Here is an 11,711-nt window from a genome sequence, read left to right as displayed (position 1 = left end):
TTAAAACAGTAAACATGACAGATGTAGTGAAGGCAATGTTATCACAGGGATTAACATCGCCCGTGTCTTTTCTGTCAGTATTTGTTTTGTTGTACTAGAAGAGGCCGAGATGTCCCTTCAGGGTAATTGTCAGGGCTTGAGTTCAGTGTCGGTGGCTGCTGCTGTCAAAGACTTTAGCAAATTCCACTTCCATCATCATCTTGCGTCAGTTTTAAACATTACGTCAGTGAAAGTCTCTTATCTCTGGCTTTGGTTGTACCGAGGTGGCATCCTTTGTATCGTCCTTTTCTCAAAACGTAACTCATTCTTCTGACCCTTCCAGATCTTGCCTATAAACACACATCTTCCCCTCTCTTCACCCCTGCTCCCACAGCAAACCTTGACTCGTGCACCCCAGGGGCCACCCAATGTGAAAAGGCAGACACCCCACCCCCACATCTACTCGCCCATGACCCCCTAAGACCACAACAGGAACCACATTCTTTCCTTTGTGGCTTGTCTTTCATCCTTCTCCACCGCCGGGGCACCCGAAATAACCTGCAAGAGAGTATTGTGTGGCAAAAAACGGGACCTTTTGTTCGGCCCTGTGCCAAGACGCGGCGATAAAGTAAACACACCACGCTCCGTCTTTCTCACTTTCTTTCTGTGTCTCCACATGTCTCCGTCTGTTTGTGTTTATGCCTCTCAGTGTGTATGTGAGGGAGTGTCAGGTAAAGCTGACCGAATGCAAAGTTTCATCAGGGAAATACCCTTTAAGATATCATGATATAATGTGTTCATGGGTATGAGTATGCTTAAGGAGTTTCAGTTGCTGAAACTGAGGTAATTGTTTGCATTGAACACACCTAGTTTCATCTTTTTACACAGCAGTTTGCACATGGATAAAGCATTCTCTTTAAAGAGGAGTGTTGCAACATATTTGATGCATTCGAGGACAATAAAAGCTAAGCCTTGTAGCGATTTAAAAAGGTACATGCAACTGCCACTCCTGATCCAGAGGCAGCAGCAACAGTCGGGCAGAGTGAGACAGGATCTCACAGGACAAGACAGTACGAGGTGTGGTGTGTTTATCTTTTAGTTAGGCTTCCTTCATTACACACGCACTTCCTGAATTATAGATAACCCCCCTTGGAATTGTGGTAAACATCTCGCTATTATTGCACTGTGTATCCATGTGCACGTATAAGGATGTGCCCTTTAAAGTACCTGTGTGTCGCACAAATTCAGAGGAATAGTTCGAGATTTCGGGAAATACGTTAATTCGCTTTCTGCCGTAGAGATAGAGTCGATACCACGATCTGTTAAATATGAAGTTACAGCCAGCAGCTGGTTAGCGTAGCTTAGCACAAACATGCTCCTGTCCAGGAAATAGTCTGATACATAACCCCCATAAAACTTTGCGTGTATACGTGTATAATATTTATTATTCTGAAATGGACCATTCTGCATAATAAGCACTTTTACTTTTGGTACTTTAAGTATGCTAAAACTTTTGTACTTTTAATTAAGTACTTTTTCTTGTATTATTTTGTTACATTTACTGAAGTAAAAGATCTGAATACTTCTTGCACCACTGCTTCTCATACAGAAGAGAGTGATGAAGCCAAATGTGTGTATTAGCCATCACACTCACACTAATTGAATTAACCATCAAAGAAAGTCAGACATCTTAATTGAGTTATTATTAGCTTGACTAACACTAGTAGTGACTGGGTTACTCCAACACACTTTGCATGTGTCAAACCAGGTTACTTGATCATGAGAGTAAGAAAGACTTCCTGTGCATTTTTATTGAAAACAATCAATAGTGGAAAAAAGAAAAGGGGGGTGGGGGAGACATGCAGCCGGACAGATGGAAGGCAGAAACCGTACACCAATCTGTGGAGGAGGGGGGGGGAAGGACCTTTCTGAAAAGTAGAAGAACTTGTCTGATCAACAGTGATTCACCATGTTTATCATCAGCACTGCATTTATCAGAAAAACAAATGTAGGATTTCCTTAATAAAGTCTTTGACCGACCAATGACAGTCGCGCTGTGCGGGGAAACCTCCCTTCAGGATTTCACAAAAGAAGGAAGAGTGTTGTTTGTTTTGTATGTCAGCTCACTCCCTCTTTCACAAACCCACAATTTCCATGTCAGAGCTGAGAGCTTTTTCCCTGTCTGACAGTCTCTGTTGGACAAACACCTTGAGTAATCCAAAGGGCTGTATGCCAGAAACAAGATGGTGTTTAGGTAATTCCAAGTAAAACATACATAGAGTGCAGTGTTTGCAGCAGGCCTACGAGGAAAGTAACCGTCATCTATGAAAATAAGCCGTGTCACAAGTCTGGAGTCCATCCAATCAAGGATTCATAATAGAAACTGACTAAGGAAAACACAGAAACTCCAGCGTTTTTAGCACTTTTTACAGAAAATTTAAAATATCTATGAATCCATCATCATCTGTGGATTAGCTATGTTAACTTTAAAGATGCACTCATCAATATTTTTACATAAAAAATGTCTCAGATGACTATGTGTGAAAGGTGTTGACTGTCCTGATGAACCCACAGGAAATGATCCCCCCCCCCCCCAGGCCCGACAGATCGACTCAATGTGGCGTTTTAGCGTCTTTCAGCTGTTTGTTTTCGGTCTAACTTCACTTGGTTCAGTCTCAGTGATCTCATCAACTTTGTTTCCAGATGTAGCAGGCAGATGTTTTCAGCAAACATGCTCTGAGAAGCTCACTGTGCACTACCTGCCCAGCATCAAATAGAAACAGACAAAGTTAGACGGTGAACAAGGCGGAGCATTTATCAGAACCAGATATTTCCCTCAGGAGTTGGTGGAGACCAAACACTGATCCTAAAAGAGAGAGAATGTTGGACAACACAAAATGAACGCTAATGTTGCTCCATGTAAATCGGTAACTCTATGCTAACACGTTCTCCACAACAACCTTAAAATGTGATAATATATCAATGCTGTGTTTACAGCGTGTTGTAGACTTAATTGTACTGCTCTGTTCATCAACCTATACAATATGTAGTTCTGACAGCTCCCATACTTACAAGATCACCTGCCACAGCGACTGTTTCAATGATTGGCCGCCCTCCAAAATCGGATACATGGGAGGAATTCTTTCCTCACGTCCTGAGTATGAAATCTTCTGAATGGGAGGAAGCTTTCAGTAAATATTTACGTACAGCTAAATTACAGATATGTACAGATCAGAAAGCAGATCAACTGTGTTTATAGGTTAATCTATCTAAACAAAAAGTATGTACGCTGTTGTTGCACATGCAGTGCCTTTATGTCACAGTTGCTGCAGTTTTTTAAAGCGATGAAGCCGTGTGGAGAGCAAAACACATAAAGGCCATATGACACAGATTTGGAATCACTTTGTGGCCGGTTTTGGCAGCTGGAAACACCACTATAGCTTCCATGGTATGCACCAAGGGAAGATAAAATGGAGTGGAGTAAATGAAAGAAAAGAAGGAAATGGCTATAAATGAAACCTCCTTTTTTTCTGCAGGGAGTCTCTGTGTCTACCCAGAGTTGTAGATGGCTCCATATGGGCTTAGATTGGTGAATATATGTTTGCCATTATTCCCCCATGGAGGATATTGGAGAACAGGAAAGCAAAATCTGATAATCTCCACAACTCCACAAAGGTCAAGCGGAACGTCTGGGATAATGGAGAGACATATGAAAACCAAAATTATGGCACATTTCAGGTTAAAAGTTGCCATATGTTTGAAACAATCACAAAGTTCCCTTTGAAGCTGAAAAAGATTTGTGCTGCAGATACTTTACACATGAGGTTCGTCTCAATCAACGCCGAGCACGTCCTTGTTCCTATCACTATACTTGTGATGAAAGAAATAAGAACAGTTAGTGGGAAACAGAAAGAGGTAATAGTGACTAATGCTGAAAAAAGAAACCTGAGCCTAAAGCTCATAAAGCTCCTTCCTCCTGCTCTGCTGACACCCAATCAATCTGTCCCTGACGTCTCTGCACAGGTCCGCCCACGAACATGGGCCTTTTCACATGGTACCATTTGTGTTCTGTGCAGGTTATATAACAGTGTGTTATAACACAGGACCTGTCATAAGCTGTCATTTGCTGACAAGAAGTTTCATTGTTAACATATACATGACGTCAGTATGATTTTACATCAATGTGATTAACTCACATAGAAGTATTCATTAGGCAGCCATGTATAGTTCCTATAATTTAGCTGTCATCTCAAGAAAAGCCGTTCCCCAAGTGATTATTACTTTGTGTGATTTATTATGATTCAAAAAATAAATGTTAACAGGCATGCAAGCTGCAATGCATGCAGAGAGCATTTAAAAAATATCTCCCTTCTTGGTGCATTTAAGTGCTTGTGGGAAACTTCAGCATCAGACATTTCACAAATAGCTCCGAATTCATCTTTTAAAAGGACATGTTTAAGCAAGACTCACACATCCATATGTACATCTTTGCTGTGATTCTTCTTTCTGACCATAAAGCAATACTTCCTTAAAGTAATGATATTGTAAGTGTTGCGGGGACAAAAACCACAGTCCTTGTTTTAAAAGTTCATTTAAAGCTGCCGAGTTACTAAGAGCTTACACAAATTGACTGTGTATACTCTAAAGTGAAAGTATTTTTACTATCTAATACCCACTCAGTGGTAGCTTTCCACTGAAACACATACATTCAAATGAAATATTAGTTTCCACTGGGATGTAACTATAATGTAAATAGTTACTCTGATTACTCTAAGAAGATTCTCCTAACATCTTTTTATGAAAGTGAAAATAGCTTGCTAGGAGGTAAGACATAATATACATTGATTTCTAACAATGTCAGCAGTTATTTACTGTATATTAAGGGGTTATCATTTTTCCCAGTCCCTTAACCTTTTTGGCTTGCAACCACTTAAAACTGAGCTTCGTCTAGTTGTGATCCAGTCACCACATGCATATGATGGCTAATTCAACAAAAGTGATCTTTCCTTCAAAAAGCAAAGACTAGAAAAAAGTTTGTAAAAATAAATAGCATTTTACGTAGCAGAAATATGTCTCATCTGGTTTCTTATTCTGCCAATCGTCTTGTGATCCTTTCAGACTTATCTGTGACCCCGGATCAGAAATCTTTGTCCCGCAGCTGTTGTACAAGTTTACACTGATGTGTGTCATAGGCTTCATAGAAAGATCCGCTCTGTGTTGGTGTGTCTGGAAGCCAGCTTTTGTTGCCTGCATGTGTTTTTTGTCTCAGTGTCTGGCAGTGGTACCAGTAAACGAGCTGGTGGCTTGTATCTCACGCCTCGTGCCAAGATATGTTTTGCCTGCTGAATGTTTCTTCTCTCCTCCTTCGCCTCCTCTTTTTTTTCCTCCACTCTGCCCATGTTTTCCTCTTTCATGTCTTTGTTTGTTTACATTCACAGTGGATGGAAGTCACAGACTTCAGGAGGATGCAGCCAGGAACAAGGCTGTTCTCTCCTTTTCTTCCCCTTCTTTCCTTCGCTGAAATGCAGGCGGTCGGGCATGTTTGGGGTTACCAAACTAGCATCTGTGTTGGGGGTCCCTGGAGAGCAACCCTGCCATAATAGCCGGGTGGAGTGGGCTGGCGAGCGCAGGGGAGGGAAAATGAATAGCATGCTATGGGGCTTTCCAAAACCGAACTCCTTACAAGGCCTTTGTGGACTACATTGTGCTGAATTTATCTGTATTTACCCTCAGCTTACAAACCATCCAGCATGTGATGAAGGACAAAGGTTGAAAAATGTTTTGTGGCTTTCTCACACTCTTGCTTGGTGATAAATACCGCAGTCAGGCTTGTAACATTAAACATTTTGCCGAAAGAGAAGTTGTTTAAATCTTGGCTGTTTGTGCACTCTTGGTTCAATCTTTGATTCAGCTCTGCCCTACATTTCACAACTCATGCTCTCCCTGTTTTCACACTTTTCTCAGAGAGATAAGTGTGCTGAGAAGCGTGCACATGTGCGTACATATGCACACCGACATGATGGAGTGCCTGTGGTATGCATGGCACTGCCCATGCATGTGCACGTGTGCCTCTTCATAGCAGCCTGTTGATTTCCGTGCAGAGGAGTAGACCGCGGTACGGCTGTAAATCTTAAAGGAAATCTGATAAATTGGAGCACCAGTGACAGTTCCACTTCCTCCACTCTGAGTGGACTTTGCTCCCTAACCTTGGGAAAGAACTGCCACATGCTCAAACAGCACGGATCAGACAACTAAGACAACAGAGACCCCCCATCTCAGATCCCTCTTCCGACACTCCTCCCATCCTTTAATCTCTCTGATTATGAGTGTCAAAGGAAGGTAGGAGCGATTAAAAAAGAGCCAGGACAGGAGGAAACGTCCAAATCTGCGACAGCCGTGAGGCGCATCAACTGACTCACTCGGTACAAAACACCGAGTGACTCCTACACAGACGACTTCATTGTTTGATTGTTAAAAGGCATGCACAAACAGGGCGCACACTTGGAAAGCACAAACTATGCAAACATGGGAAGAGCCTTTCTCTTTTGTCACAGACATGCAAACCTACAGGGAGGCAGAAATAACAGACACCAGCGCCGTCTTTTGCTTTCCCATAGAGCTCTATTGTCCTCTCTCGTCTTTCTCACATCTCTACGATGGCAAAAAGTACATTATAAAGACACCCACCTTTTGCACTCGATCACCCTGCAGAGCTGTTACACAATAGCCAACTTTGCTTCTGTGCGTCATTGAGGCCGAGGATGTAAAGGGAAGTGAAAACATGAGACAGGCACAACAGAGGAGTCTTTACAAAGACAGTTAAAGACTGCAGACGGATGAATACAAACAGTAAGCTTTGCTCTCTTTGTCAGTTACAGGTGTAGCCTCTCCCTCTCTCCGTCGATTTAAAAGACACCCTATTTATTTTAACCTTGAGGGCTTTGCTTGGAGTCAAAAGTCAAACGACACACGATGTACTACTTCTGCAGATAATGGCAAGCTACTTGTGCTTTACCAAGGATTTTCTAAGCACTCTAATTTTCTCTCTTCCCAGCTAGATCAAACAGGACTTCTGTGCCTATCCTTGACGGAGACCCACACCAAAGCAACAACACTGGCTCACACAGATTAGTAATCTGTCAGTACTCGGTGGGAACCTGAAACACTGTAACCAGTCGTATCAAGAATATCTTCTCCCACAGGATTTGAGGGCAGTCCAAGATCCTGTTTGTTCGTCCTCCCCTCAGATTTTGGGAAACAAAACGAAAACATTCATCAAACAGAATCCATTCATCACGCAGATACAGTCGCTTAATGACCACTTTGCTGTATAAAATACGAGAGTTGTTATAAGTGCCTTACAGGATAAAAGGAGAGGTGGTTCACATCAAGATACATTTCCCCGGTTTGTGAGTCTTACAGTAGTTTGAAAATGGGCTTCCTCTAACCAAGAATGTCATTCTCAGCTAATAAACATGATTATATTCCATAACTAGGTGTGTGGCTGCCAGTTCATTTTAGATCTAATTGCAAAAATGATATGATGTTATTTGGATCTTCCTTTGCGCCCCAAATTAAACATACAATATGTAATTCTCTGCCACTAGGGGGCTCTCAAACAATAACAAAACGGCTAGGGGATCATGGGAGTTTGTCATCGCAGTCACCGTTCAGGAGTTGTTGTTTACCAGAAACCAAATTGTCTACAGAGGTATCCTCCTCTCCAAAACTTAGTATCCAGAGGTCCAATCACTAAAATCCTTCATCCGGTTCAAATGTATCGTTAAAAACGACCAAAATCTAATAAGTATATCTTTAAAATGTGGCTTCAAACTAGATAAAAAGTCAGTTCATGACAACCACAATGCTGACTCGTTCACAAAGGGGATACGTCGCCATTACAGACGACCAAATAAAACGCACCACTACCTTGATAAAACACAACACAAACAACACAAGTCAAAGATACTGTATAACATAGGTCTAGTCATTTTTAGACATTTAAATGTAGACATTTTACATTAATATAACTTCAACTTTTTTAGTTTTAATACCATTTGACTTTGTGTAAAGCATTTTAAATGTCTTCTAGTTTTGTTTGTTGGTCAGAAACCTACCAACCAGTTCATCCAGGGTCTTAATTTAAACTTAATTACCTTTTTCATGTTCATTTGTCTGCTGCCTCGTCGTCTGCCCATGTTTAGAGATGTGCGGCCACAGAGTGCGCACCCACACGAGGTGGGCGGTGGAGTAGATCTGACGGACATCAGAGTTATAGATCTACACAACACACATCTATAGAGCTGTAGTCCATAGGTTACCGGCTACAAGTTCATTTCAAGTCATGTACACAGAAGCTCTTTCAGGCAGCTCTGTGTGTGTGTGTTGGTCTGCATGTGTGTCCTCTTTTTAAAGAGCTGCTGTTGTGTTTGTAACATTTTCTTTTTCATCTATTAGTATGCATGCAGATTGTATCAATATGTTATGAAAGTGTGTCTGTTAGTCATTGGTTGTACTGTTTAGGAGGAACAGGAAAAAAGCAGACGCTTGTAAATGATTCATATCATTGACATGTCAGATTTGTTGTTTTTGTTAGAGAAATTATTGAACAATCAGAGCTTTGGAGGCAGGATTAAAAATAGTGCTGGCAAAAAATGATTCATTTGCGAGTTTTGCTTGCACCGGGTCTACACTGGTACGTACTTCCTCCAGAAAATAGCCACAACCTCACACTCAACGACAAAAAGCGATTGCCTTCTCACGCCTGCTCGGTGGGTGCAGAGAAGGTCATCTGCTCTGTTTGAAGTCTCTCTGAAGAATACGGATTGTGTGAGAATAAAAGCGGAGACAAGTTCATTCTGGGTTTCAGAGACACGGGGCAATACAAACTGTAGCCCATGTATGCAGAACATATTTAGCTGTAAAACCTTGTGTGTAAAAACTTACAAAATGATACTTTTGCACAATCAGATCTTTATACTCAGTATCCCATCCTGCCATTTGCACCATTTGTGATTTTGTTTTGTTTTTGTCATTCACCTCAACTTAGAGTTCAAAGTTCCTCAAAGAACAGGTGCAGGTTGTAAAGGTCAAACGTTCTAGTTGTTAAGTCCTAAAATGTGATAATAGCTAGGTGTCTGTCCTGTCTGGAGCCTCTGGAGAACATTTTCTTTTGGTTTTATCATCATCGAATGTCACTGAAACAACACCATGATTACTAAAACTCTGATGTTTGTAGTTACACATATATATATATATTTCTTATAATATTATCTTTCAAATGCATGCAAACAATTTGTGTTAAACCAAATGGTTGTGTCGAACCAGAGGTCACCTCACATCCATTATCACCCCAGGTGGTACTCTCACCAATTCAGCCTCTATTAGCCATGACCAAGGCAAGTCTCCTGCAATGACGACCCCCCACCACCACTTTTATACTCCAGGTCAAAGGTAAGCAGGCAGGCTGCAGCTGTGAGGGCGGTTTTCTGATAGTCGGCCCTGAGTAACGGCTGATGTCAGTTTGATTACAGCTCAAAGCGTCCTGACTGAACCCGGTCTGCTTTGGTCACTCGCATCGTAAACTGGAGCTGGAAAACAAACATGAGCAAATTAAAATGACAGGAGAGATTAGAAATCAAGGTTTCAACACAGTGATACAGAACAGTTTACTCTGCTTTTGCATGATCCGAGTTTGTTTAACGACATGCAAATAAAGCTGTTGTGTGAGGGCGATTACGTGTTTGTTTGATGGTTTTTTTTTCCGTGTTTATTTTTAGCTGCAGATATTCACTGACTACGGTTGAGGTTTCAGCTGCGGTTCAAGATTCGGACCTTGAGGAAGGCAGCACTAGTCGACCCAGATGTGACTAGTGTGATGGATGGATGTGGACCAGCCGCTGCAACAACATGTCTATTTCAGTCCTCCATTGTTTGGCATTCAGTCAACACTGTGTATATAGCAAGTCAACAGGCAGTCTCCTGTGTGTGCTACCCTTTTGCTCACAAAAGAAAAAGGATTCATAGAAAAAAATAAAAAGGGCATGTGTTTCCCCTCTCTCAGCACGTGTCCTTCCACTGAGTCTCTCTCTCTCTCTCTCTCTCTCTCTCTCTATCTCTCTCTCTCTCTCTCTCTCTCTCTCTCTCTCTCTCTCTCTCTCTCTCTCTCTCTCTCTCTCTCTCTCTCTCTCTCTCTCTCTCTCTCTCTCTCTCTCTCTCTCTCTCTCTCTCTCTCTCTCTCTCTCTCTCTCTCTCTCTCTCTCTCTCTCTCTCTCTCTCTCCAGAATGGGAAATATTTGGGTGGCATGGCAACACATTTCCAAAATGGAATAAATGCTTGGCAGCATATGCGTTGTCAAACAGTCTGTGGCCCTATGGCACTCCTTTTTCTTGTAATACCATCAGTCCTTTGAGAAACATTTGATTTGAAAGAGTTGCTGTGAATACTGCAACGCACATTAACAGCAAACAATGTTGCCATCTGCTCCCCATAAACTGAGCAAGACTTATCAGCAGCGTTACAATGGGAGTTCTCCCGGGGGGGGGGGGAAGTCAACAACATGTACTGTTCAGATCGCCATCACTATCTCGCTCTCTGTTCCTCTAACTGACAGCTGCTAACTGGTCTCTCTCTGTGGAGACATGTTGCATTATACGTACAGTAATTAAAGGAATACTTCATCCACAGAATGACAATTTATATATCAATTACAGACCCTGTGTAACCTTGAATTTCTCACATGCCTCCACGGTGAACGAAGGATCAAAAAAGGGAAAGAAAAGTATTTGTGAATTGAAGTCAATTGGGGCCCATTAAACAACAGTAAACCTGTATCCAGTTTACAAACTCATGTATCCAGTCACATGCTTATTACTTCCCAAACACATGAATTCATGCTAAAACCATACTGTTTAAAACACTTACATACGCTATACTCACATGGACGAGTAGCGCGCCTGTGTTACACCTTTTTAAGTCAACTTCATTCCAACTTATTACACTTCTTCTTGGAATTTATAGTAAGTACAAAACGGTCATTTTGTGTGGGTGATCCATGAGGAGACTACATTTAACGGTTATTGTTTTTGAGCCCGTGAAGCCGATTGAGAAATTCCTCTTGAGATTTAAACTCATTATGGGATTCAATGTCTGATTCCTGCAAGAAAAACTCCTCAGGAGATGTGAGCTTTTCCTCCATCGAACAGGGAGCATAGTGGCTTTAATATATGTGACTTGCTTATGTAATGTCAGAATCATCCAAAAAAAAGAAAAAGAAAAAAGCAGGCTTGCACCTCAGGGACTTCCAGGTACTCTTGGGTGGCTGGCATAAAACAAAACTGTGACTGGTCATCACAGCGTGTTATGAAGATGTAAATCAAACTAAGATGCAGAGGTGGAGGGGAGGGTGCAGCATTCATGGGAACCATGGTGACAAAGTGTTGGGTTGCACTCTGTCACCTTTGAGTGGAGAATTAGTGGGTGACATGTGACACTGCCGGCCACCTGTCACACTACGATAGGTGTCTGCTAACACACACGCACATACTAACAAGGACACATGTAGACACAGAGAAACGCAGCTGTCCCACAGGATGATTAATTGGACCAACCTCAAGCATAAAATGTACCGTCAGTAATCTGGAAGAGCAGTTCTCAGACTTTCTCGCAGACTGAACAAATTAGCAAGCTTTCATCTAACCATCAGCTTTGATTTACAAACAACTTTATGACA

The sequence above is a fragment of the Cottoperca gobio genome, chromosome 15 (genome assembly GCF_900634415.1).
Source record: "Cottoperca gobio chromosome 15, fCotGob3.1, whole genome shotgun sequence".
Classification (NCBI taxonomy): domain Eukaryota; kingdom Metazoa; phylum Chordata; class Actinopteri; order Perciformes; family Bovichtidae; genus Cottoperca; species Cottoperca gobio.
Note: the sequence above shows the minus strand (reverse complement) of the source record.